This window comes from Podarcis pityusensis, assembly GCF_964106645.2.
Source record: "Podarcis pityusensis genome assembly, chromosome: 8".
Taxonomy (NCBI): domain Eukaryota; kingdom Metazoa; phylum Chordata; class Lepidosauria; order Squamata; family Lacertidae; genus Podarcis; species Podarcis pityusensis.
Genome location: NC_138033.1, coordinates 3,517,937 through 3,545,889, shown reverse-complemented (window position 1 = coordinate 3,545,889; position 27,953 = coordinate 3,517,937). Strand labels below are relative to the sequence as shown.

The 27,953-nt window shown below is 48.3% G+C and overlaps 1 protein-coding gene across 3 annotated transcripts in view; it reads right to left on the bottom strand.

Annotated features, from left to right (window-relative positions):
* Positions 1-17,759, bottom strand: part of GPR4 (G protein-coupled receptor 4) — a 36,845-nt gene extending 19,086 nt beyond the window's left edge. For 2 of the 3 annotated variants that reach the window (XM_081019101.1, XM_081019102.1), the window contains exon 1: positions 197-966. The gene's annotated coding sequence lies outside the window, so the exon portion shown is untranslated. Of the gene's footprint in view, positions 1-196; positions 967-17,540 lie in introns of those variants that run through there. The other variant, XM_081019099.1, reaches the window with a different exon arrangement.
* Between the last annotated feature and the right edge of the window lie 10,194 nt (positions 17,760-27,953).

Sequence of the window (27,953 nt, the reverse complement as noted above, 5' to 3'; positions counted from 1 at the left end):
CCTGTGGCACCTTAGAGACAGATGAATGATAGGAGATGGCATCGTTTTCATCGCATGCATGAAAAGTTCTCCTTGGTTGCCACCTCTATATCTGTGTGGGTGTGAAAGGAGGGACAAACGGGGCGGTTCTGTGTACAGATATATAGATGCCCCTTGGGGTCCCTTCTAATTCTAAAATTATATGACACACACACACCTGATTAAGCAGAGTGAACACTGTGAAGGGAATTCTGATAGACTTTTGTAAAATAGAACTCCCAACGAAATAGACTGTTGGAAGATTCAGGGCCAGTAAAAGAATCTCCTTCTTAGAACTGTGGAATCATGGAGTTGGAAGGGACCCCATGGGTCATCTAGTCCAACCCCCTTTCAACGCAAGTATGTTTCACGCAGCGCATTAAGCGAACTATGGGCACGTTGAGAGGGCTTCAGTTCGCGGCCAGAGCAGTGCCGCCCTCTCCCCAAATACCCCGTCCTCGCTCAAAGACCGTGGATGTGGATTTGCTCTGCCTGATCCCTACATGTTAATGCAGTGATCCAATATTAGCAGGAGTGGAATTCCCCCAACCACTGCACTTGGGGACTGAAGCTCCGAGGAACCTGAAAGCAGCTCCCAGACTACCTCCCCAAAACCCCAGCTCTTTAAATGGCGGAAAAGAAGATCGCTGCACCATCTCAGTGCGGAAAAGCAGAAAGTGCCCCGGCAGTGTTTTTAAATCCATGGCCCCAGGGCATCGGTTCTCTCTCCCCACTTCCAGAATCTGGGAAATGTCTAAATGCGATAGAACAAACGCCAGAAAACAGGAAGCTTCGGCCACCACATTTCAGGGTTACCACCATGAACACACCACCCAGTTACCGTATTTTTCGCTCTATAAGACGCACCAGACCACAAGACGCACCTAGTTTTCGGAGGAGGAAAACAAGAAAAAAAATATTCTGAATCTCAGAAGCCAGAACAGCAAAAGGGATCGCTGCGCAGTGAAAGCAGCAATCCCTCTTGCTGTTCTGGCTTCTGGGATAGCTGCGCAGCCTGCATTCGCTCCATTAAGACGCACACACATTTCCCCTTACTTTTTAGGAGGGAAAAGTGAGTCTTATACAGCAAAAAATACGGTATGTTTATACTGCCATAAAATTTAGGGAACAAGCTGTACTACCAAAATGATTAAGGTTTTAAATGATAATTTTAGGTTATATTTTAGTGATCAAGATTTAATATATATATATTTTTAACTGCCGCTATATCTGAATCGTCTCTGTTGTACCCAACTGCAATTCAATTATGATTTTCCTGATATTGTAAGTTACCCGGAACTGGTCTGTGACCGTAATAATAAAATTCATTCATTCACACACCACCCAGAATAACACAGAGTTAACCAGGGCTAAAGAACCCCTGACCGATGGCCAACTGTCATTGGAGGGGGACTCCCAGTGATCATCTAGTCCAACCCCCTGCCATGCAGGTATCTTTCACGCAGCTCATTAAACGAACTGTGGAACTCCCTCCCACATGAGGCAGGGACAGCCCCCAACTTGGATGGCTTTAAAAGAGGGACTCCTGATGTTCTGGTGAGTCTTCAAGGTGCCCCAAGACTCTCTGCTGTTTTTTGCTTCGACAGACGGATACAGCTACCCCTCTGGAAATTGCATGCTCTGAGAGAGGCAGGAGCTGACACACAGACTGCATGGCGTGTGTCACAAGGAAGGATGGCTTGACTGCTTCCTGGGTTCTCTCTTACCCTCACCCCGTTCCGTCAATGCTCTGCTACTCCCCCCCCCATGACCCCCAGCAACAGCCTGTGCTCAGACCCCCAATTTGATTATCCCGCCACTGGCCTATTTATATCCCAGAAACGCACTCTCTGCCTCTGACTTGGCCACAAACCAGCTGTCGTGTGCGCACACTTGGTTTACAGGAACCCAAAACTTTCCACCAGGCTCTGGAGTTGGTGGGAATTCTTGCCCAAAGCGGCTTTAGCCCTCCCCACCGTGGCAAGCGAAAGGAAGTCATAGAATCTTAGAACTGAAAGGGATCCTCAGAGGCCATCTATTCCAACCCCCTTCAATCCAGGAATCAAAACTAAATACCGTGGTTTTTTTCACTCCATAAGACGCACCTGACTATAAGGCACACCTAGTTTTTAGAGGAGGAAAACAAGAAAAAACATATTCTGAATGAAACAGTGGATGTATGATTTTTGTGGTTCATGCTGTGGCCACAGACGTGATTTGACGGTGAGTTTGGGGTAGCCCAATGCAAAAATCCTGAGGATCCATGTGGATCCGTGCTTTGTAACCATGTTTTTGCGCCATTGTGGCCCCACGAAACAGTGGTTGCGTGGTTTTTTTGGTGTAGGCTGTAGCCATGGATATGCTATGTGATCTGATGGTGAATTTGGGGTGACCCAATGCAAAAATCCTGAGGATCCATGGGCTTTTACCTCCCCCCTCCCAGGCAGCCTTCATTATCGCTAGCGTCCCTTATCTCCCTCCTGATCCCACCGATCAGCTGTTTCTTTTCAACACTCCCTTCCCTCTTGTTTGCCTTAGTGTCTTTTCCTTAGCTGGGGCAGTTTTTTGCTCCTCCTTTTCTTCTAATTTCTCTCCTTATTGCTTTAGTCTTCCTGTTTCCCCCCTTTGCAAGTTTGCTGTCTTTACCTCCCCCCTCCCAGGCAGCCTCCTTTATCTCTAGCGTCCCTTATCTCTCTCCCGGCAAACGATCAGCGGCTTTGTTTCAACACCCACTTACGTCTTTCCAAAAAAAAAAGCATGATCTGCTTTTTGCCCCCAGGCAATTCGGCTCCAGGGACCATACATTCGCTCCATAAGACGCACAGACATCTCCCCTTTCTTTTTAGGAAGAAAAAAGTGCATCTTATGGAGCGAAAAAACCGGTAATCCCTGGCAGATAGCCGTCCAACCTCTTGTTTAAAAACCTCCAAGGTAGGAGATTCCACCATCTTCTGAGGTAGTTGGGAGTGTCCCTGTTCTGGTAGCACAGTGACTTGACATTGTCAGGACTCCAGAATTCAGAAGATCCCACCCCCCAAAAAAATGCTATTTAGCTTGGATTCCTACATTACAGGGTTGGACCCTGGGGATCCCTTCCAACTCAAAAACTCTATGATTCTATGAAGCCCTTGCTTGTTCAGAAAACAGAAGCACCATCGTCACTGGATAGCTCAGTTGGTTAGAGCTCGGTGCTGGTGATGCCAAGGTTGCAGGTTCAATCTGCGACAGCTGCATATTCCTTCGTTGCAGCATCTAGATGATGTCAGGGTCCCTTCCAACCCTACGATTCACCCATCCGCTAAATGCAGACAAGTTTTTGAAATCCTTGCAGGGTCCCTGTTCCTATAGGAGCGTCTCCACCCCCATCGTTCTGCCCGGACGCTGAGGTCCAGTGCCAAGGGCCTTCTGGTGGTTCCCTTGCTGTGAGAAGCCAAGTTACAGGAAACCAGGCAGAGGGCCTTCTCGGTGGTGGCGCCCCCCCCCCCCGTGGAACGCCCTCCCATCAGATGTCAAAGAGATAAACAACTACCTGACATTTAGAAGACATCTGAAGGCAGCCCTGTTCAGGGAAGTTTTTAATGTGTGATATTTTAGTATATTTTTGGTTTCTATGGAAGCCGCCCAGAGTGGCTGGGGAAACCCAGCCAGATGGGCGGGGTACAAATAATAAATTCCTATTCCTATTCCTATTCCTGTTCCTGTTCCTATAGAAGCTGCTCAACAGACAGAAGTTCAAAAGGTACAGAATGAACTGGGCTCTGTTGGGTTTCTGCCTAGCAAACGACTCTTAAAATACACCCCCCCCCCCCGGCTCACTTTCAAAACGAGGTGCAGCAATCGGAAGGACATGACTTCTCTTAAATCAGCCTTGCAACAACCAGTTAGGAACCAGGAAGTTTTGAGTTAGTGAGGACAAACCTTTGACGGGCAGACAAAGGCAGGCTTGTGACAGTAGACAGCAGTCCTTTGACTGACACACGCTTTCTTCCCGTGCCTCAAAAGGGAAGAGGCAGCCAGGTTTTGGAAATAGGCAAATGGGTTTAAGTGGTATTGATTAACCCTGGCCGCCTTCCCCAGGCAGGCAGAGTGCTTGCTCCAAGCCACACTCCCCAGCCTCTCTCCCAGCCCCTAAGTCAGGGATTTTCATCACCTGGGCATGTTTGGTTTGGGCACGTCTGCCAAGCGCCTGCCCAGCTAATCTCGAGGTCTGAGTAAATAACCACGTCTAGGGTTTGGCGCAAGCCTGGGCTTGAGGAGTGTCCAGGTTGCCGGGGCCTCCTTTTCTCCCACGGAGAGCAAGCAGGAATCTGGCACGGCCGGGCTGTTTCTCGGTGCCTGCCTGCCTCAAGGAAATGCAAAGAGTGCTGCTGAGCATGTGCAGAGCACCAAGACGCCGAACTGGGACAAAAAGCAAACCCAGCTGGGATTTGCGGGACAAGAGGAGACAAGAAGAAAAGTTCAAGAGCAGCAGCCGTGCTAGTCTGTTGCAGCAAGTCAAAGAATCATATACCGTATTTTTTGCTCTATAAGACTCACTTTTTCCCTGGCCATCGGTCAGGGGTTCTTTAGCCCTGGTTAACTCTGTGTTATTCTGGGTGGTGTGTGAATGAATGGATTTTATTATTACGGTCACAGACCAGTTCCGGGTAACTTACAATATCAGGAAAATCATAATTGAATTGCAGTTGGGTACAACAGAGACGATTCAGATATAGCGGCAGTTAAAAATATATATATATTAAATCTTGATCACTAAAATATAACCTAAAATTATCATTTAAAACCTTAATCATTTTGGTAGTACAGCTTGTTCCCTAAATTTTATGGCAGTATAAACATACCGTATTTTTTGCTGTATAAGACTCACTTTTCCCTCCTAAAAAGTAAGGGGAAATGTGTGTGCGTCTTAATGGAGCGAATGCAGGCTGCGCAGCTATCCCAGAAGCCAGAACAGCAAGAGGGATTGCTGCTTTCGCTGCACAGCGATCCCTCTTGCTGTTCTGGCTTCTGAGATTCAGAATATGTTTTTTTTTGTTTTCCTCGTTCAAAAACTAGGTGCGTCTTGTGGTCTGGTGCGTCTTATAGAGTGAAAAATACGGTAATTGTCAGTTTGAGACCCTGGGGGTCATCCAGTCCAACCCGCTGCAATGCAGAAATCTCAGCTAAATTATCCATGACAGATGGCCATCAAACCTCTGCTTAGAAACCTCCAAGCAAGGAGAGTCCACAACCTCCAACAGCTCTTACCCACAGAAAGTTATTCCTGATATTTAGTTAGAATCTTCTTTCTTGTAACCTGAAGCTATTGGTTTGGTCTCTTGCACTCTGGAGCAGCAGAAAACAAGCTTGCTCCATCTTCCGTGACAGCCTTTCAGATATTTGAAGATGGCTATCATGTCTCCTCTTAGTCTTCTGCTCTCCAGGCTAAATGTCCCCGGTTCCTTCGACCGTTCCTCACAAGGCTTGGTCTCTCGACTCTCGATCATCTAGTTATCTCCCGCTTGGACTACTGCAATGCGCTCTACGTGGAGCTACCTTTGAAGGTGACCCGGAAACTGCAATTAATTCAGAATGCGGCAGCTAGATTGGTGACTGGGAGCGGCCGCCAGGACCACATAACACCAGTCTTGAAAGACCTACATTGGCTCCCAGTACATTTCCGAGCACAATTCAAAGGGTTGGTGCTGACCTTGAAAGCCCTAAATGGCCTCGGCCCAGTATATTTAAAGGAGCATCTCCACCCCCATCGTTCTGCCCGGACTCTGAGGTCCAGCTCCAAGGGCCTTCTGGCGGTTCCCTCCCTGCGAGAAGCCAAGTTACAGGGAACCAGGCAGAGGGCCTTCTCGGTAGTGGCACCCGCCTGTGGAACACCAGATGTGAAGGAAATAAGCAGCTATCTCATCTTTAAAAGACATCTGAAGGCAGCCCAGTTTAGGGAAGTTTTTAATATTTAATGCTGTATTGTTTTTAACACTCGATTGGGAGCCGCCCAGAGTGGCTGGGGAAACTCAACCAGATGGGCGGGGAATAAATAATGAATTATTATTTCCTTGGTTGCCCTTCTCTGCACACCTTCCTTCCAGTTTTTCAATCTCCTTCTTAAACTGGCATGGCCAGAACTGGACACAGGATTCCAGGAGGATACTGACCCAGGCAGAATAGAGTAGGGCTATTATTTCCTTTGACCTGGATGTTAGACCTTCGTTGGTGCAGTCTGGAATTGTACCAGCCCTTTTTGGTGGCCGCACCACCTCATTCGGGAGCTCATACGAAGCCTTGCACTCTTAACAAGCTCAGAGGCGCTGCCCAGGTCTGCATCCTCCGCCAACCTGCAGTTGTTTTGGGCCCCAGGTTGGCAAAGTCTGGCAGGCTGATTCACTTCCTTCTCTGCTAAGCCCCCACCAGCGTCACAATCTCAAACCTGGTTCCCTTCTCTAGACCACAAACCCAAAGAGATTCAAATCAACTGGCAGCGCTTGTCCTCATCTCCTGCTACTGCAACAGCTGCCGATTCGTGCTGATATTTCAGCCTCAACAGATGGAGACGCCATCTCAGCCATCCTTTCGCTTGGGAGAAATACAAAAGCTGACTTGTGTCAGATCAGAAGGTTTGCCTCTCTCTCCTGGGACTCTGTGCCGCTCTGACTGGCAGCAAATTCTCCAGGGACAAAGAAAACTTCACCAGCTTTCTGAGATCCCTTTAACCGGGGTGGGGAGGCATATTCCTATGCCTGGCCCAACCACACCTCCACCCAAGGCCAGCCACTGTTTGGGATTACTTTTCCGAGCACAATTCAAAATGTTGGTGGTGACCTTTAAAGCCCTAAACGGCCTCAAAGGCCAGTAGACCTGAAGGAGCGTCTCCACTCCCATCGTTCTGCCTGGATGCTGAGGTCCAGCTCCAAGGGCCTTCTGGCTGTTCCCTCCCTAGGAGAAGTGAGGTTACAGGGAACCAGGCAGAGGGCCTTCTCGGTGGTGGCGCCAGCCCTGTGGAACACCCTCCCATCAGATGTCAAAGAGAAAAACAACTACCAGATTTTTAGAAGACATCTGAAGGCAGCCCTGTTTAGGGAAGCTTTTAATGTTTAACAGACCACTGTATTTTAATATTTTGTTGGAAGCCACCCAGAGTGGCTGGAGAGACCCAGCCAGATGGGTGGGGTATAAATAATATTATATTATTATTATTAATATTATTGGGATTCTGGTTGCCGCTGCTCAGTGGCCACAAGTTACTTGTACTTGCTCCTTCCAAGGTCTCGTGCTGGAAATGTGTGCCACAATCCTTGCCTCCTGTCCCCAAATGCCAAAGCCTGCATGCAACTCATGCCTTGCCTTAATCTGAGCAGCAGAATACGTTTTAATAAGTAATTATAATTTTGGGATTTGCTGGTCTTCATGGAGTACCAGGAGTCAGACTCGAACCATGTGAAATAACGAGAGAGAGAAAGACCTGAATCATCTTTCGTGCCGGGGTCCCAAGTAAGAGACGGTGTCTTTCCAGCTAGGCTTATAGAATCATCAGAGTTGGAGGGGGGACCCTCAAAGGTCCTCCAGTCCAACCCCCTGCTCCAGCATCCCTGGCAGGTGGTGCTGTAAACAAAATCTGCCCTTTTCCCCTTATGGGGTATCCAAGAGCCCATACAGAGTCCTTACGTAGGTTCCCTGTGGGTAGGAGAAAATAACAGAGGCCAACCAGAGAATATTGAGAAGCAAAGCAGCTCGTAAGCCTGATCTTTATTGATCTGTTGCAACAGGGTGCTCCCCTCACACGCAGGAAAGGAGGAGGACCCAGAACAAAGGTGTGCCTGCCCTTGTATAGACATTTTAAATTCCCTGCCCTGGAGCTCAAGACCGCTACCCCTATACATCATATATACATCACAGAAGGGGTGTAACCTAAGACCACTCCCCAGAAACATCATACCTACATCACAGAAAAGGCGGTCTACAGCAGAAATCTGAGTGCGTTGTTTATCTTGTTTGACAGGTTACCTGTTAATGCTCACTTGATTGGATACCCTAGGGAGCCTGGCCAGTCTTTTGGAATGATAAATACTTAAGTTCCTGAGCCAGGTCACAGGCTCACCCTATTCATACACAGACATATCCTTAAGACAGGATTTGTGAAGGAAAAGACAATGGGGAGGCTTTTCCATTTTCCTTTGACCTTGCAGAGAAAACATTTGGTCAGTTTGGGAGCCAAAAAAATGGTTTCAGGTTGGTCTTCCTGTGCTGATCTATGTACGTGCTTGGTTGGTATATTTATGAACATTTAGTATATATCTAAGACCTTAAAATTCTTATCACAGTGGGCTGTGGGCTGAAAAACTTTCTGGCCTCTGCCACTGTGGAACAGCCCGTACTGCCAGGAAGTTCATCCCAGTGTTTAGTCTAAATCGCCCCCTTTTTTTGTAATATGGATCAATTGGCTCCAAACCTTCTCTATCACTTGTATGTGGCAGCCCTTTGGATACTGGAAGATCAGATCTCTTCCTCCATGAATCTGTCTAATCCTCTTTTAAAACCATCCACGTTAGTGGCCACCACTGCCTCCAGTGGAAGGGAGTTCCATAGGTCAACTGAGCATGGCATGAAAAAGGACTTGGCTGCCATACTGCCTCTCCTATCTGTCTCTGCTTCTCCAGCTGGCAAAACAGGGATCCATCATGTCTGGCTGTTTCCCCCTCCCAGGACTTGGGTCTCTCCTGGCCGCTCACTGTCTATGATCATAGAACTACAGATTTTTGAAGGGACCCCTGAGGGTCATCCATTCCAACCCCCTGCAATGCAGGGATCACAACTAAACGGTGTTGCCCTTTTTTCATGTTTGTGAGTGTCCTCCTTCAGTTGCTGGTGCCCAGAGGGGTATCATGGCATGTCCCTTTCTAGAAACCGACCTCTGATCATAAGGCCTAGAAACTTGATATTTCCGAGAAGTTGAGTCGCCGCTGGGAATCCTCAACTACGTGGCCTGGCAGAGGCATCAGCCCTGGAGCCCCTGAGAGGTTAAGGCATGAAGGGACCCCTGCTCAGATGCCCAAAGGAGGCACCCAGGAAGTCCAACCCAGACAGGATGGAGGTGTTAACAGCGGGGCAGGCAATTCATTCTGGGGAGGGTCACCCCTTCCTTGAAGGATCCAGTGCGTGACTTTGATCAAAAGTGCATTTTATCAGTTGCAGGCATCTCTGCTTGTTTGCAGAAGAAACACAATCGGAATGATCAAGCGGGTGGAGCAATTATTTTAAGAGGAAAGGTTACAACATTTGGGGTTGCTTTTTTATTTTTTATCTAGCGAAAAGGCTAGATACCGTATTATTTGCTCCATAAGACACACTTTTTTCTTCCTAAAAAGTAAGGGGAAATGTCTGTGCGCCTTATGGAGCGAATGCGTGGTCCCTGGAGCCGAATTGCCCGGGGCAAAAAGCAGATTGTGCTCTTTTTCTTTTTTTTTGAAAGAGGGAAGGGGGTGTTGAAACAAAGCCGCTGATGGGCAAGCAATCGGGAGGGAGATAAGGGATGCGAAAAAGGAGGCTGCCAGGGAGTGGGGAGGTAAAGAGCAAACTTGCAAGGAGAGGAGACAGAGAGACTAAAGCAATGAGAAGAGAAATTAGAAGAAAAGGAGGAGCAAAAAACTGCTCCAGCTAAGGAAAAGACATTATGGCAAACAAGAGGGAAGGGAGTGCTGAAAGGAAACAGCTGATCGGCAAGCGATCGGGAGGGAGATAAGGGATGTTAGCGACAAAGGAGGCTGCCTGGGAGAGGGGAGGTAAAAGCCCATGGATCCTCAGACTTTTTGCATTGGGTCACCCCAAATTCACCACCAGATCACATAGCATGTCCATGGCTACAGCCTGTATCAAAAAAACCACGCACCCACTGTTGCGTGGGGCCGCAATGGCGCAAAAACGTGGTTACAAAGCATGGATCCACATGGATCCTCAGGATTTTTGCACTGGGCTACCCCAAACTCACCGTCAAATCACATGTCTGTGGCCACAGCATGAACCACAAAAATCATACATCCACTGTTTCGTTCAGAATATTTGTTTTCTTGTTTTCCTTCTCTAAAAACTAGGTGCGTCTTATGGTCAGGTGCGTCTTATGGTGCGAAAAATGTGGTAGATGGGGGGGGGGCAGAGAGAGAGACCTCACAGAGGTGTGCTAAATTATGCATGTTGTAGAGAAAGTGGATAGAGAACTTTCCTCCCTCCCATAATACTAGAACCCAGTGGGGGGCCTTATCCAGTACAGCTGAAGCTCTGGGATTTGCTCCCAGGAGAGGCAGCGATGGTCACCAGCATAAATATCTTTTAAATGCACTGGCAGGAATGCAGTGCGAAACACAGTAAATGAATGAATGGAGGATTGGTAATTTTGCGGGCATCCGTCATTCTCCAGAGACAATGGAGTGTGCTTTGGCGGGCCAAATCAAACTGCTCCAGAATCACAGCGCTTGCTGTAGCTACAGAGACTGGTAACTCATAACTGCATTGTTTTTGCTGTGTTAGCATCACCGAAGTGACCTCCGCAGCGAGTGTGTCTGGAGGTCCTGGGCTGCCAAGTTGACAAGACCCCCTCACGGATGTGGTCCAACGGAAAGCAGAGGAAGACATTTGGCACCGGCTTGGCTGCAGGAGTTGCTGGATGGAGGCGTACAAGGCGCCATCCAACCGCCTTAGAGGCTTTGCTCCCAGGTCTTTTCTTCTCCTAAAAAAACTTTATGATCGAGAGTTTTCCTTCTCCTGGATGGGCTGCCTTTCCAGGTGGATGAGCCCCACCTGTCCAGTAGTAGTCCCACTCTATTCTACATCAGTAGTGATGTATGGAAGTGAAAGCTGGACCATAAAGAAGGCTGACCTTCTTTATGCTTTTGAATTCTGGTGCTGGAGGAGACTCTTGAGAGTCCCATGGACTGCCAGAAGATCCAACTGATCCATTCTTAGGGATTGCCTGGCGTGTTCTGGTCCAGGGGGGTCACAAAGAGTCGGACACGACTAAACAACAAACAACATCAATGCACATCAATCTCTGATTTTTGTCTTCTGGGTTCCTGGGGGTTTTCCTGTTGTAATTCTGTCTCTCACAGCTACAATAAACCTACCATTAAAATTAATGGACTGGTTATTTCTTTGTCAGAGGGCAAACGCAGGAGATCAAATATGTTTTCCCCCCTCACTGTACAATCTCCATTATCCCTGATCGCCTTGATGCTTTTGAATTATGGTGCTGGAGGAGACTCTTGAGAGTCCCATGGACTGCAAGAAGTTCAAACCTATCCATTCTGAAGGAAATCAGCCCTGAGTGCTCACTGGAAGGACAGATCCTGAAGCTGAGGCTCCAAGACTTTGGCCACCTCATGAGAAGAGAAGACTCCCTGGAAAAGACCCTGATGTTGGGAAAGATGGAGGGCACAAGGAGAAGGGGAAGACGGAGGACGAGATGGTGGGACAGTGTTCTCGAAGCTACCAGCATGAGTTTGACCAAACTGCGGGAGGCAGTGGAGGACAGAAGTGCCTGGCGTGCTCTGGTCCATGGGGTCACGAAGAGGCGGACACAAATAAACGACTAAACAACAACAATAACAACATTCCGCTTTGGTCAGGCCACCCCTGGAGCACTGTGTCCCTGTGTCATGGTGCCACAGTTTAAGATGGATACTGACAAGCTGGAAGGTTTGCAGAGGAGCCTTATGAGGAATGGCTGGAGGAGTTGGGTATGTGTAGCCTGGAGAAGGGGAGACTGAGAGCTGACAGGACAGCCATCTTCAAATATCTCAAGGGCTGCCACATGGAAGAGGGAGCCAGCTTGTTTTCTCCTGCTCTGGAGGGTAGGACTCGAACCCATGGCTTCAAGTTGCAAGGAAGGAGATTCCAATGAAACATTAGGAATATCTTTTTGCCTGGAAGAGCTGTTTGACAGTGGAACAGACTCCCTCTGAAGGTGGTGGGCTCTCCTACCTTGGAGGTTTTTAAACAGGTTGAATGACCATTGGTCAGGGATGCTTCAGTTGAGGCTCCTGCATTTCCGGGGGTCAGACTGGATGACCCTCGGGTGTCCCTTCCCACTCTAAAATTTTGTGGCTCTATGATATTAGGGGAAGGTATTCCTCTGATTTAGTTTTGAATTGCCTGCATTCAGAAAACAGGAAAGACTATAAGGTATCTATGATTCAGATAAACAGTGCAGTCCCAGGGCCAGGCTGCCCTAAGGGGAGACCTGTTTCCTTTATCCCCCTTTGAAGTTAGGCTGGTCATGAGGAACTATCCAGGCCTGTCTTTTAAGTCACATTCTCCCTTCATCCCTCTCTCTCTCTTCCCCAGAGCCATTAAGCCAGGCAGATTAAGACCCTCCTAGCGCCACATTTTCCCAAAGCAAGCAGAAGCATTTAGGGAAGGGGGAGAGGCAGTTTTAACCAGGTTGCTCATTTATGCCCCGGCTGCCGCCTCCATGTGTTCCGTAGGCTTCAGAAATTGCATTTGCGCTGATGCAATTACCGCTTGAAACTCAGTTTTTTATCGTCGCAATTTTGTTAGCTGGTGCCGACGGGCGGCAAAAATGAAAACATAAATAGGATCCGGGGAGGGCCCCTGCGTGGCTGGGGAGAGAGGAGGAATCTTCATTCTTTGTGTGCTAGAAATACTAAACCACCCCTTAAAAAAAGAGAGAGAAATTGCTGTGAGGAGACTCCCCTTTCAAGGCTGCATTGACTTCAGGGCAGAGTTGGACTAAACATTAGGAAAAGCTTTCTGACAACAAGGGCTGTTTGATAGTGGAACAATCTCCCTTGGGAAGTGGTCGATTCTCCTTCATTTGAAGTTTTTAAGCAGAGGTTGGGTGCCCATCTGCCATGGATGCTTTAGCTGAGATCCCTGCACTGCAGCGGGTTGGACTAGATGACCCCAGGGGTCCCTTCCAACTCTACAATCCTATGAACCTGGTGCTCTGCAAATGTTCTGAGCATCTCCTATCAGGTAGAATGCTGCTGTCAACCAGTGCAGGCTGGACGCAGAAGAAGCTTTCTGTGTTCACTGGCCGAGGAATGAAGGAAGCAGCCCGTACACCAGAAATCACAGTGATTTGTCCATCCTTCCAGCCCAGTTTTGCCTACTCGGACGGAAATGGGTCTTTCCCGCATCGCCTGCTGTATCCTCCCTTAACAGCCTCCACCAACCTGGGGGAGGCGGTGTGACGGTGTTTGAAGAAGATGCTGGCACTGTTAAAAGCTATCATCTCGGGAAGTCGTTTGTGATACGCCTGAACTCTTTGTCCCCAAACACCCACAGCCTGCTCCTTAAGGGTTCCTTGCGAAGGGGGGGGGGAGGTTTTCAGGGAGGGAGGGGGAAAGCCTCCAGATCAGGGACCAGCTCTGTCAAAGGGGGCACAGCTCAGTGTCCCACATGGGGCACAATCCGCCAACAAGTCCTCCCACATAATCCCTACTGAAATGTATGGATGTCAGTGGGACACTTGTCCAGGAGCCCCAAAGGCTGCCCAGATCCAGGTAAAGGTAAAGGGACCCCTGACCATTAGGTCCAGTCGTGACCGACTCCGGGGTTGTGGCGCTCATCTCGCTTTATTGGCCGAGGGAGCCGGCGTACAGCTTCCGGGTCATGTGGCCAGCATGACTAAGCTGCTTCTGGCGAGCCAGAGCAGCGCACGGAAACGCCGTTTACCTTCCCGCCAGAGCGATACCTATTTATCTACTTGCACTTTGACGTGCTTTCGAACTGCTAGGTTGGCAGGAGCAGAGACCGAGCAACGGGAGCTCACTCCGTCGTGGGGATTCGAATCGCCGACCTTCTGATCAGCAAGTCCTAGGCTCTGTGGTTTAACCCACAGCGCCACCCACGTCCCTGGACAGATCCAGTTGTTGTTTAGTCGTGTCCGACGCTTCGTGACCCCATGGACCAGAGCACGCCAGGCACTCCTGTCTTCCACTGCCTCCCTCATGCTGGTAGCTTCGAGAACACTGTCCAACCATCTCATCCTCTGTCGTCCCCTTCTCCTTGTGACCTCCATCTTTCCCAGTTAGGACACTGCTAAGGGCCCCTCCAGACATCCTTTTTTATTTTTTTTTTAATTATTCATTCACAATGAATTGCACTCGTGACGCTGCCAGGGCGGTTAGACGTGATTCTGCTTTCGATAGCTTTTCTGCCTGCAAAAGCTGTGGGGTAGTCATCCCACTCTGTTTCCAGAACTTCCAGCGGAAATCCTGACTTCCTTTGACGCCACAGATGATGATGGTGGTGGTGGTGGTGATGATGATGATGATTTTATTATTCCTGGGGGGGTGTGGGGGGTGTCCTGCTTTTGTTGCGCTGTAGTACAAGATTTCCTCTCCAGATGGCAATCACAGAATTGTAGAGATGGGTCATATTCTAGTCCAGCCCCCTGCAATGCAAAAGAATCTCCAAAGGCTTAATTAAGACCCTACAACGAGGAGAGTCTGCCACATTCCTAGGTTGTCTGTTCCACTGTTAAAACAGCTCTTAGCCCTCAGAGAGTTCTTCTTAATATTTGGTTGGAATAGCATTCCTGGTATTTGGCTGGAATCTCCCTTCTTGCAATTTGAATCCGTGGGTCCCACCCTCTGGGGCAGCAGAAAAACAAGCTTGCTCCATCATCCATGGGACAGGCCTTCAAAGATTTAAAGGTGGCTAGCATATTACTTCTCTCTCCCCCCCCCTTTATTTAGTTATTTAATTTATTTAACACAATTGTTACAAAATCTAAGCAAAATATTGCAAATATATACGTATATATTTCAGATAAGCAAACATAGATAAAAAAAACAAAAGAGAAAAAGAAGAAGAAAAGTTGGAAGAATTTCTTCCAAATTTATTCTATAAATATCTCAATATGAAAATAATAATAAAATTTCGTTGATTGACTTCCGTCGCTTACACTGCACTTCCTATATACATTTTAAGCAAGATTGTATCTGTTATTCCGTATTTTCCCCATGCAATCTCACACAAATATTCTAATCAATAAGTTTTCTAAATCTTTCATAAATCTATTCTAAACACAACCAATACTTTACATTTAATATAGCATATTGCTTCTCAGCCGTTCCTCGTGAGGCTTGGCTGTCCAGATCCACACGGGAAAAGTCCCAAAACAACTAATAAAACGGAATGACGTGTGGATGGTCTCGTATAAATCCTGACACACGATTATTACGTCAATGGCATAGCCTCGTGGGCAGGAGCACGAGGGTCATCTAATCCAGCCCCCTGCAATGGAGGAATATTTCGCCCAGGGCCCTGAGATTCAGAGTCCCATGCTGCAGAAATGGAGCTATAGATGTTGCAGAATACCAACCACATGGGGAAATGCCAGTCCGTAAGACCCCGAAACCAGAACATAGCACAGTCTTGACTGTAAAGGCTGCCAGTGGCTCTCGAGGTTTTAGAAGTCTCCTTTTGGGGGTCCATAACTGATCTCAGTGGCTAAGGGGGCAGAAGGTCCAGGGAACTGGGAGAGACAGGCAGCAGTTCCCTCTGCCATCCTGGAGACATTAGGCCATGTCTAAAAGGGCTGCGGGTGGCGCTGTGGGTTAAACCACAGAGCCTAGGACTTGCCGATCAGAAGGTCGGCAGTTCGAATCCCCGCGACGGGGTGAGCTCCCGTTGCTCGGTCCCTGCTCCTGCCAACCTAGCAGTTCGAAAGCACGTCAAAGTGCAAGTAGATAAATAGGTACCGCTCCGGCGGGAAGGTAAACGGCATTTCTATGCGCTGCTCTGGTTCGCCAGAAGCGGCTTAGTCATGCTGGCCACATGACTCAGAAGCTGGACGCCGGCTCCCTCGGCCAATAAAGCGAGATGAGTGCCGCAACCCCAGAGTTGTCTGTGACTGGACCTAATGGTCAGGGGTCCCTTTACCTTTACCTAAAATTACTTCTGGGTCACCAGCGATCAGAAGAGGGGCTGACATTCATGCGGGGGGGGGGAGGCCCAGTGCAATCTTTGAGGCCCCTAATCAGGGTGCAAAGAGAATCACCACTGCGATTCCCGCACTGAAGCGGGCTGGGCTAGATGAGCTTTGGGGGTCTCTCTGGGCTCTGCAATTCTCCTGCCTGTCTGCCCCTTCTTCTTAACGCCTAACCTGAAGAGGAGTTCTGGGGCGTTTGAAAGCTTGATCTCCACTTCCGTTGGTCCTACATAAAGTTTGCAACTCCACTGTTCCTTTTGGGTATCTACGATTGGCTGAGGTTCCTGCATTTTAGGGGGTTGGACTAGATGACCCTAGGGTCCCTTTCTACAACTCTACAGTTCTGTGATACTTTCCTAGTTGGACCGATATGGGGCTTCATTTGAGCCCTGGCCTTAATTCCAGAATCTTTTTTCAGCCCCAGGAGTCAGATCTGGGGCATCCAAAGGCCCCTGGGGACGTGCAGAGTACATTCCTCACTAAGCAAACAGCCCTGCACGTGATGCATTTTCGCTAGGAACATTCGTCAGGTGCTTTTATATACTTTTAGACGCCTGCTAAATATATATATTTCAGCAAGCCAGTCTGTCCGGACGTGTAATTTAGTCATGCCTAACTTGTTTTTGAATTCGGCTGATTTCTATCTGTGTGGTTATTTCACTGTTTTATGTACACAGCTGAGAGATTTGCTGATTATCAGGCGGTTTGTAAAATTTATTGAATAGTTAAGTGTGTTGATCATCCAGGGCGAAGGGCTTAATTTCTAAGCAGGGCTTAGAACCCCAGAACCTTTCCTTTTATAAATTAACCATGGACTGGACTATCCATTTGTCTGGCTCAACCTGGCACAGACCCTAAAGGAGTAAAGTTTGCCAAGGCAAAAGAATTTTTAAAAGCCAGCCTGCTTTCCTGAGTCTGCCGAATGTCAGGCGTGGTGTGACAGATTTGGGCATGAGAGCCCATTATTATTTGCTACCCCGAGGGCAAAGACCCGAGTGCGAATGTGTACTCAGCTATGATGCTTGCTGGGGTTTATTTGGGGGGGGGGTTTGAGGTTCTGTCCACAGCCTCATCTACCTGGCAGGGTTGTTCTGAGGATAAGTGGGGATAGCCCACTCTAATGTACATGTGCGTTTTATCCTAAGCTGCACTCAGTTGTTTTTGTAAAAAAAAAAAAAAAAGCAACCGGTAAATTTAGTTAATTTAATTTAACCCATTTTAATGTATGTGTCTATTACTGTTGCAAGCCGCTGGGAATTGTCAAGGGACCCCGAGGGTCGCCCGCTCCAACCCCCTGAGATATTTCCGTCTATTAAAAAGTGACTAATAACGTGTAATTAATTGCAATCGTATAATTCAATTTCTAAGAGGAGAACTTAACCATCCCCATGCGCAAAAGCGAGGGCCGCGGCGGCTGCCCAGGAGGAAAAGGGAAAACACTCTGCACGTGTTCAGGGGACCTCTCTCGCTCCGTGGCGCAGGAAGAGGAGCCCCAGCCCAAGAGAATGGGGGTCCCCCCACCCACGTCTCCACGGCTCTCCTTTCCCAGACGCGCAATGCGCCCCGATGCGCTGCTGCTCACCTCCGTCCCGGCCGGTCGATGGAGAGGTTGCGGGTGGTCTCTCCGGGGCTCCCAAGGGGGCTTCTGGCCGCCGCCGCCGCCGCCTGCTCATGCCGCCGCCGTCGGGGCATCGTGCCGGGCTCCCATCGGGGTCCCCCTCTGGGCAGGTGCGCTTGGCTCTGGGGCGCAAAGACGAGCAGGGCGCGCCGGCTCAGCTGCGCTCGCCCGGCTCGCCGCGACTGAGCAGCGGCTGCCCGGCGGCTCCTTTCCCAGGAGCCAGCCGCCCGCCCTCCTTCCCTCTCTCCCGGGGCGGGGAACGGGGTGGGCCGGGGGGGGGAGCAGCCGTAACCCTCTCGTCGCCGGAGCCTCCGCGGAGAGCCCTAGAAGAACGGCGGAACTAGAAAGGGACCACAAGGGTCATCCAGCCCAACCCCAGGCTGCGACGCACGAATCTTTTGCTCCAAGCAGAACTCGAACCCACGACTTTGGGATTAAAAGCCTCAGGCTCTAACGACCGAGCTGTTCCAACCGCCGTCTAAGGAGCCGCTTATCCCTCTGGGGGGGTATGCATGGGGTGGGGGCACCCCCCTCGACAGAGATCTCCCCCACGCACAGGCAGCCCGTTTGAGAAAAGGCAAAAAAATGGATTGGGGGGGTTTGAGAAGTCTCCCCCCCACACACACACCCAATTCCTATATACCTTCCCTGGTTAATAGGAGTGCCGCCCCCAAACCCCTGCATGCTTCGATGACAGCAGATGTTGCGGACTAGCCGCATGAGTGAGCTTTGGTACTTTGAGCTCTGAAGAGTTTCCCTGGGTTGACGTGTCTGGGGGTGAGCTGCTGAAGCTGAACCCCCAAAGATGAGAGTGGGGAGGATCCCTATCTGGGGGGGGGGGGGGGGTTAACCGTTTGAGAGCCAGAGCCCTGGCCATCAGCCTGAAGTGAAGAGACTCATTGCTGGGGCTGGACGTTCATCATCATCATCATCATCACTTTTAATTTGTATACAGTGGTACCTCGGGTTACATACGCTTCAGGTTACACACTCCACTAAGCCAGAAATAGTGCTTCAGGTTAAGAACTTTGCTTCAGGATGAGAACAGAAATCGTGCGGCTGCGCAGCAGCAGCAGGAGGCCCCATTAGCTAAAGTGGTGCTTCAGGTTAAGAACAGTTTCAGGTTAAGAACGGACCTCCGGAACGAATTAAGTACTTAACCCGAGGTACCACTGTACCGCCTTTCTCTTTTACAATATTCAAGATGGTTTACAAGCTGAAGAAACCAAGAATGTACACCTTATAACAATCTAATGATAATAAAACAGCTTTAAAATAAGCAATCTACATCAAATAAAGTAACATTCAACAATCATTAGAATAGTATAAAATAATAATATCAGCATATAAAAATTAAACGGCTGCTCAGTCTGTAGAGCATGAGACTCTAAATCTCAAGATCGTGAGTTTGAGCCCCGTGTTGGGCAGGAGATCCCAGCATTGCAGAGGGTTGGGCTAGATGACCACAGGGTCCCTTCCAATTCTACGATTCCCGGACTGTGGAGGTCAGGCCTGACTGGCTGGAACACGGGTCCACTTGGCAGCCCTTAAGAGCGGGGCGAAGCCTCCCAGGACTGCCCCCTCCTGAATTAGTCCATGGGGCGAATGAATCGCCACCCGCCCCTGAGCAGGGTCCACTTCCTCAAGACCAGCTTGGCAACAGGATACCTGGGCTCAGGACCCTCGGCCCCGAGTTCGAGATTAACCCAACGGGCTCGTGCTTTGCCAGCCAACCCACGGTGATAATTAACCTACTACGCAAAGCCGCAACGTTGCAGATGAGCACCTTCTCCAACGAAGCTGAACTCTGGAAGATTCGGGGTGAAGAAAAGGGACTACTTATTCAAACAAATGCATTGTTAAACTGCGGAACTCCCTGCCACAGGAGGCAGTGATGGCCAACAGCTCGGATGGCTTTATTTATTATTATTATTTTTAATGTTTTTTTTATTAGGAAATTAAACAAAACATATTAATCTTAAAACATATCATCCCTAATCCCCCCCTTTTCTCCCTCCCATAAAACAACCCCCCCGCCCCCGACTTCCCTCAGTTCCAGACTTTGTTATCTCTATAAATGCTAAGGATTTATACAAAATTGTATAAATCCTTAATTTATCTAACTGGTTATTATCAATAGAAAGTTTGTGAGTGTTTATTCAAAACCTGCCAAGGAGCCCAATTCACTTTGTTGCATCTTTAGATACTTTGTAAAAGGTTCCCATTCCTTTTTAAAGTCACAGTTATCCTTGTCCCCTAGTTTGTGTGTCGATTTTGCCAGTTCTGCATAGTCCATCAGTTTCTCTTGCCATAGTTCTTTAGTCGGGGTTTCCTCAATCTTCCATCCTTGTGCTATTAAGACTCTCGCCGCCGTTGTCGCATACATAAAGATATTTTCCAACTTCTTTGGCAGGTCTTTTCCTACAATCCCTAACAGAAATGCTTCAGGTTTTTTTTTTTAACAAATGTTAAAAAAATGGAACATTTTCTTCAATTCACTGTATATCATTTCCCAAAATTTCTTAATTTCATTACAGTCCCACCACATGTGGCAGAATGTCCCCTCCTTTTTCTTACATAAGTTTGAGCGAGTTTTGTACATTTTCCCTAACTGCACTGGTGTCACATACCATCTGTACATCATCTTCATAGAATTTTCTTACAGCAGAGAACAATCTGTAAATTTTAAATCAATTTCCCAACAGCTCGGATGGCTTTAAAAGAGGACTGGACAAATTCATGGGAGCGTAAACCTAACAGTGGCTGCTGGTGTCTCTGCAGTTGGGAGACAGCGATACTTCTGTATTCCTGGAAACCGCAGTAGGAGAGAGGGCTCTAGGGCTCGGATCCTGCTTGTGAGTTTTCCTCTGGGTGGCTCCTGTGAGGACAGGATCCTGAACTAGGTAGGCCCTTGGCCTGACGCAGCAGCCAGGGTTTTCTTTTTTTTTTTTAATGATATTTATTAAGGTTTCAATAGAAGATTAAACAGAAAAACATAAACGAAAAATACACAATTCAAAAATGCACAATACATAATCCAAAAAAGAAAGAAAAAAAAAGAACAAGAAAAAAAATACAAGAAAAAGAGAACAATTAAAAACAATATCACCTTTTCATTTCCATCTTTAAATTTACTTATTTTCTGGACCTCCTCATACCTCCCTCTTTTGTATTCCAGTTCAAATTATTTGTCCAGCAATTTCTTTCCCTCTTTTTTAATCCCAATCTTTAATCTTAATATAATATAACATTAAAATTTGCCTCTTAAAAGCCAAATTTCCATTTCCTTAAACTTCTTTAATCCTAATCCTTAATCTTAGTCTATCTATAACTTTAAATCCTGTACAGCTGGAAACCACTTATTTTCAATCCAACATCACTCTAACATTCTTTAATTTTACAGTTACAGATAGGTAGCCGTGTTGGTCTGCCATAGTCAAAATAAAAAAATCCTTCCAGTAGCACCTTAATTTTACAGTGTTTCTGTAGATAATCTTTGAATTTCTTCCAATCTTCCTCCCTGGTCACGGATTCTACCAGTCATTTCCGCCAGTTCCATATAGTCCATCAGTTTCATCTGCCATTCCTCCAGTGTGGGAAGGTTTTCTTGTGTTCTTGCTGAACCTCCAGTTCCAGAATCAGTCTACCCGTATTCCTAGGTTCTGAGGGGCATTTGGCTGCCCTTGAGAATGGAAAGCTGGACGAGATAATAATAATAATAATAATAATAATAATAATAATAATAATAATAATATTTATACCCCACCCATCTGGCTGGGCTTCCCCAGCCACTCTGGGCGGCTTCCAACAAAGTATTAAAATACAGTGGTCTGTTAAACATTAAAAGCTTCCCTAAAGAGGGCTGCCTTTAGATGTCTTCTAAAAGTCTGGTAGTTGTTGTTCTCTTTGACATCTGGTGGGAGGGCGTTCCACAGGGCGGGTGCCACTACCGAGAAGGCCCTCTGCCTGGTTCCTTGTAACTTGGCTTCTCGCAGCGAGGGAACCGTCAGAAGGCCCTCGGCGCTGGACCTCAGTGTCCGGGCAGAACGATGGGGGTGGAGACGCTCCTTCAGGTATCTTGGGCCTTTGAGGCCGTTTAGGGCTTTCAAGGTCAGCACCAACACTTTGAATTGTGCTCAGAAATGTACTGGGAGCCAATACAGATCTCTCAGGATCGGTGTTATGTGGTCTCGGCGGCCGCTCCCAGTCCCCAGTCATTAATTGCAGTTTCTGGGTCACCTTCAAAGGTAGCCCCACGTAATGTGCATTGCAGTAGTCAAAGCGAGAGATAACTAGAGCATACACCGGTGTGGTGAGACAGTCTGTGGGCAGATAGGGTCTCATCCTGCGTACCAGATGGAGCTGATATACAGCTGCCCTGGACACAGACTGGGCCTGCACCTCCATGGAGAGCCCAGAATGACTCCCAGGCTGCGCACCTGGTCCTTCAGGGGCACAGTTACCCATTCAGGACCAGGGAGTCCCCACACCCGCCCGCCTCCGGTTCCCCAAAAACTACTTCTGTCTTGTCAGGATTCAATCTCAATCTGTTAGCTGCCATCCATCCTCCAAGATGGAGATGAGCCGGTGGCCTGACCCAGAGGCCAGGCTCTTATGAACGGGAGGTGCGCTCCCCACTTTCCTCCAGGAAAAGGCAGCCCCTCCCTCCATCGCAGATGGTCGCAGCAAGTGGTGCCTCTTTCCCCAATCCTGTGGAAATCTCTCAACAGCACTCCTGCAACAATAAAGGATTGTTCTTTGCAGGAAACAATTAAAAGGTCTTTTTCTTGGAAGCAAGGAGTCATATTCCGACGCACCCCACCCTCTCCCGTCCTCAGAGCTGACGACGCAACCTCAATCCTCCTTTCCAGAGCCCAGGGAAGAATTCTCAAGAGAGATGGTTACATGCTGACTGCAGTCCATCTTTCACTTACTTTACTCCCTGTGATTCCTGCACTGCAGCGGGCTGGACTAGATGGCCGCTGGGGGTCCCCTTCCAGCTCCACAATGCTAGGATTCCCCTTCCATACGTGACCTTCAAATCAAGCATCCAAACCAGACTTTTATAATTTAAGGTTTTCTTTTCTTCAATAATTTTTTATTGGGAATTTTATTTACAACATAACACAACCCCCCCCCACCCCACCCCAATACACAAATCCACCCTCATTAAACATGAACATAACATACAAGAATATAAACAACCAAATAAAAGACTTCCTTTATCCTGTATCTGGCGTCCTTATTTGCTTCTTATAAGCTGTTTCCTTTATGAATAATTATTAAGATATTTCTATCCACAAAAATATTTCTATCCACAAAGTCTCCCGCAGACATTAATCGAAACAAGTCCAGGTATGTATTTCAGGGCACTGTTATGTTATATTCACATGGAAGGGGGAGCAAGCTTGTTTTCTCCTGCTCTGGAGGGTAGGACTCGAACCCATGGCTTCAAGTTGCAAGAAAGGAGAAAGGATATCCAGTCTGGATAATTAGCCTTAGTGAAAACTTGACATTTTCATCCCCAAAAAAGTTTTTTATTTGAGTTTTCACTGAAATGAGGCTGCATTTTAATGTTTTAATGTTGTATTTTATTCTTTTTTTAAAAAGTTGTATTGCAATCAATTGTTTTTATATCTGGTGTTAGCCGCCCTGAGCCTGGTCTTGGCTGGGGAGGGCGGCGGGGTATAAATAAATAAATTATTATTATTATTATTATTATTATTATTATTATTACTCCAGCTAAACAAGAGGAAATAACTTTCTGACAGTAAGAGCTGTTTGACCTTGGAGGTCTCTAAGCAGAGATCAGATGGCCGTCTGACATGGATGCTAAGTTGAGATTCCTGCATTGCTAGGGGGATTGGACTGGATGACCCTCAGGGTCCCTTCCAACTCTACAATTCTATGATCTTTCTTCTTCTTTGGCGATCCCTCGTAGCCGAGTAAGATTGTCTTCCATAAACACGGTCTTAACAATGAGTCCGTAAGTGACTGTGGAGGCCAATTCTGGATCCACACGTCCTTCCACAGTGGGGACATTGGTTTCCGGGTGGGAGTTGATCCCGGTGTGGATTTGCCAAGCATGCCTTCCTCTTAGCACGTTTCTCCCTTGCGTCCTGAGTTCAAAACTTGCTTTTATCTGTCTCGAATCTCCCAACTTTCAGCCTCATGGGTTGTACACGAGTTCAAATGAGAGCCTTGCATAATTTTATAATTATCTGCTTATTCGTGTAACGGATGAAAGCAAGAACAGGGACTCGGACCCAGCCTGTGTTACAACAAGTGCTCTGTTCGCTAAAACCAGGCAAAGTATAAGCTAAAGGTAAAGGGACCCCTGACCAGTCGTGGCCAACTCTGGGGTTGCGGCGCTCATCTTGCTTTATTGGCCGAGGGAGCCGGTGTACAGCTTCCGGGTCATGTGGCCAGCATGACTAAGCTGCTTCTAGCGAACCAGAGCAGTGCATGGAAACGCTGTTTACCTTCCCACCGAAGCGTTACCTATTTATCTACTTGCACTTTGAGGTGCTTTCGAACTGCTAGGCTGGCAGGAGCAGGGACCGAGCAACGAGAGCTCACCCCGTCGCGGGGATTCGAACCGCCGACCTTCCGATCGGCAAGTCCTGGGCTCTGTGGTTTAACCCACAGCGCCACCCGCGTTCCAGGCAAAGTATAGATCATGCTAAAAATCTCCCCGTCCATCTCTTCTTCCCCTCTCCCTCTGCAACCACACCTTGCAGAATCCTTGCTTTCACTAATCTTGAAATCTCAGGTAATTGCATGAGGCTGCTGCTGAGATCACTGGCCTTAAGCCACCATACTTTTAATTCAGTTTCTTGCCTACCTGTTGACCTCCGGGTGCCCGGGACTACGATTCCCATCAGCCCCCCAGCCGACGGGAGTTGTAGTCTGAAGCACTGGCAATTCCTGCTGACATCCTCCTGCTTCGAAATACAATGGAGTGCGCTGTCAGAGGGATGGCGAAGTTGTCTGCCGTGAGCGTCTTCTGCTGTTTTAAATTCCACGTGACTTCCCTGCTGGCTCTGAAAAGAGACACTCTCAGAGCAGTAAAAAAATGCTCAAATAATTGCTTTAATCTGCTAATTCGTGGCTCTGGGGGAGGAGGAAGAGGCAAAAGCCTTCCAGCAACTGGGATGACTGCATGCCAGACCGACACTGAGGATTTCCCCCTGTCTTCTTTTCCCAAACATTATTATCTTGGCCAGAGCTGGTGTCTGCAGGATTGGATCATTTCGCATCTCGCTGCTCCAAAACATTCCCAATAGCTCTGTGTCGGAGTGGAATGTGCATGCATGCATAGGAAAAAGGTAAAAGTACCCCTGACCGTTAGGTCCAGTCGTGTACGACTCTGGGGTTGCAGCGCTCATCTCGCTCTATAGGCCGAGGGAACCCGGCGTTTGTCCGCAGGCAGTTTTTCCGGGTCGTGTGGCCAGCAGGACTAAGCCGCTTCTGGCGAACCAGAGCAGAACACGGAAACGTATTGCGTTTATTCTTTCAGTGCATTTCCACCTTCCTCTACCCCCCGAAGGAGCTTAATTAATTAATTAATTAATATGCAATGACAAGCCTAGACAGCATCTTAAAAAGCAGAGACATTACCTTGCCGACAAAGGTCCGTATAGTTAAAGCTATGGTTTCCCCCAGTAGTGATGTACGGAAGTGAGAGCTGGACCATAAAGAAGGCTGATGGCTGAAGAATGGATGCTTTTGAATTCTGGTGCTGGAGGAGACTCTTGAGAGTCCCATGGACTGCAAGAAGATCAGACCTCTCCATTCTCAAGGAAATCAGCCCTGAGTGCTCACTGGAAGGACAGATCCTGAAGCTGAGGCTCCAAGACTTTGGCCACCTCATGAGAAGAGAAGACTCCCTGGAAAAGACCCTGATGTTGGGAAAGATGGAGGGCACAAGGAGAAGGGGACGACAGAGGACGAGATGGTGGGACAGTGTTCTCGAAGCGTCCAGCATGAGTCTGACCCAACTGCGGGAGGCAGTGGAAGACAGGAGTGCCTGGCGTGCTCTGGTCCAGGGGGTCACGAAGAGTCGGACACGACTAAATGACTAAACAACAACAATTATTATTATTAATAATGATATAGGCTCAGTGCAGGAATGTTACAAGAGCTCCACAAGGACCAAGGCAACAGCCCCCTTCTTGTTTGCCAATCTGCCAAAACGGTATCCATAGGTAGACTGTCTCTGAACATGGATGCTCCACTTAGCCGTTGCGGCTAATAGCCGCTGGTAGACGTTTCCTGCTTCTCGCCGTTGCCTTATCCCCTTTCAGAGTCGGTGACCATCACAATATCTCGGTGCCTGCAAAGTGCATAAACTGATGAGCTGCATGACCAGCACCTCTGGGAGACCTTTCCTATTATCTGAACGCTTCTCGGTGACCCCAGTTCACACCCCCGGCCCCCGCTTTTTTGACCATATCACACCGGCCTTGTTTAAACTGCACTGGTTCCCAATTTGTTTCTGGGCTCGACTCAAAGTGCTTATTCCTCTTACCTATTAAGGCCTCTGTCGCTCAGAACCAGGATGGTTGAGCCGGGCGGTTTTGCAGGGAGGGTGGCAGGGATGCAGGATGAGGCCTTTTTGGTCTCAGCACCCGGACTGCAGAACCTCCCCCTTACACCTCTGTTGTCCTTTAGGTGGGTGATTAATTTTTGCACCACCTGGTCTGTGTTTTAATTTTACCCAGCAATGGTTTTTGTTTTTCTGGCTTATTGTGACTTGAACGCTCTTTCTAAGTGCATTTGTTTCTCTTTGCCAAATGCCTTCCAGGCTCTTTTTGGAGACGACAGGCAGTCTCGATGTGCCTCTGTCAATAAATAAAGACTTATTGAGGGCTGGCGCACTGCTTGGTCGCTCCACACGTGAAAGCCAGTGTGAGCCGCTGAGAGCCAGTGTGGTGCCGTGGTTAGAGCGTCAGACTAAGACCAGGGTTCAAATCGCCCCCAGGCCATGAAGCTCACTGGCTGGCCTTGGGATCCGGTCACTGCCAGTTTCAGCCTAACCTACCTCACAGCGTTGTTGTGGGGCCTCCTCTCCTGGGTGCAAGCCTGGGCAGTGTGTGTGGGTATGTTTTATTTTATGCTTTGCATGCCTGCTGTTTATTTGTTAATAAAACTGTTTTGGTTCCCCTTCCACCTCCTCATTCCTTTTGTCCTGATATTCTTGGAAAGAACTGCTGTATTTGGCAGCACAGTTGCCTGCCGGCAGCTCCAGGAACCACAGGTGAGAGGTGAGTTCAGGGTGGGCCAGCTACCCCAGAAGGAGCACGACGTGGCCCCCATCATAAGTACTACCCCCCCAACACCAGAAAGAAAGAGAGAAAGAGAGAGAGAGAGAGAGAGAGAGAGAGAGAGAGAGAGAAAGAAAGAAAGAAAGAGAAAGAAAGAAAGAGAGAGAGAAAGAGAAAGAGAGAGAAAAAGAGAAAGAAAGAAAGAGAAAGAGAGAGAAAAAGAGAAAGAAAGAAAGAGAAAGAGAGAGAAAGAAAGAGAGAGAGAGAGAGAGAGAGAAAGTGAAAGAGAGAAAGTGAAAGAGAGAAGGGGTTGAGTTGGCCACAAGAGGCAAGAGGCGACTGGAGGGTTTCGCAAACCTGCCCCAGTGGCTCATTTTGCACATGCAAAAGCCATTTGCTTGAACCCGCAGCCACTAAGTGCGCAATGGGCTGTGGGATCAAACGGTGGGGGCAGCCCAGAACAGTCAGTGGAGCAAAGAGCCTTCCTTTTCGCTTCCGGTGATGTTTGCAGAGACAGCCTTCTTCTGCCAAGTCATTGCACTGCACAGGAAGAGGCCTGGCTTCCTTTTGCATCTGAGTCCTGCGTCCTCCAATCTGCTCCTCCTCAAAGGGGGCAGCCCCACCTCTGCTCGCCAGCTGCCCCTCTCGCCTCCTTCCCAATACAAGGTCGTTCCCAAGCCCCAGTTCCTTCCTCCTTTCCTATCCAGCCACTGAATCAGCCAAGGTCTTCTTAACGCTCTTACAGAACCTCCAGCGCCAGGGGCAGTCTATCCATATTCCTGCATACCAGTTGTTGGAAACCGGAGAAGGGGGGAGTGGCTCTTGGGCTCGGATCCTACAATGCTATTCTTACCTTCTAGCAGGGAAGTCTAGTGGGTGGGAGCGTTGAGCCCAGAGCAGGCACCCTGCGGTGGCAGAGGCAGCTGCCAGGAGCCGCAGGGTCTGGCAGAAGCCACCAAAGCCGACTCGAAGCTGGGGCCCTAATCCTGTTTGGGTGCTGTGCTGGCTGGACGCTAATATTTTAATAGCACACAAGTGCTGTTGTTCTTGTGGGTTATTTAAAGATATTATTATGATTCAACTCCCCCATCCCCTCTTAAGTTCTTTGTGA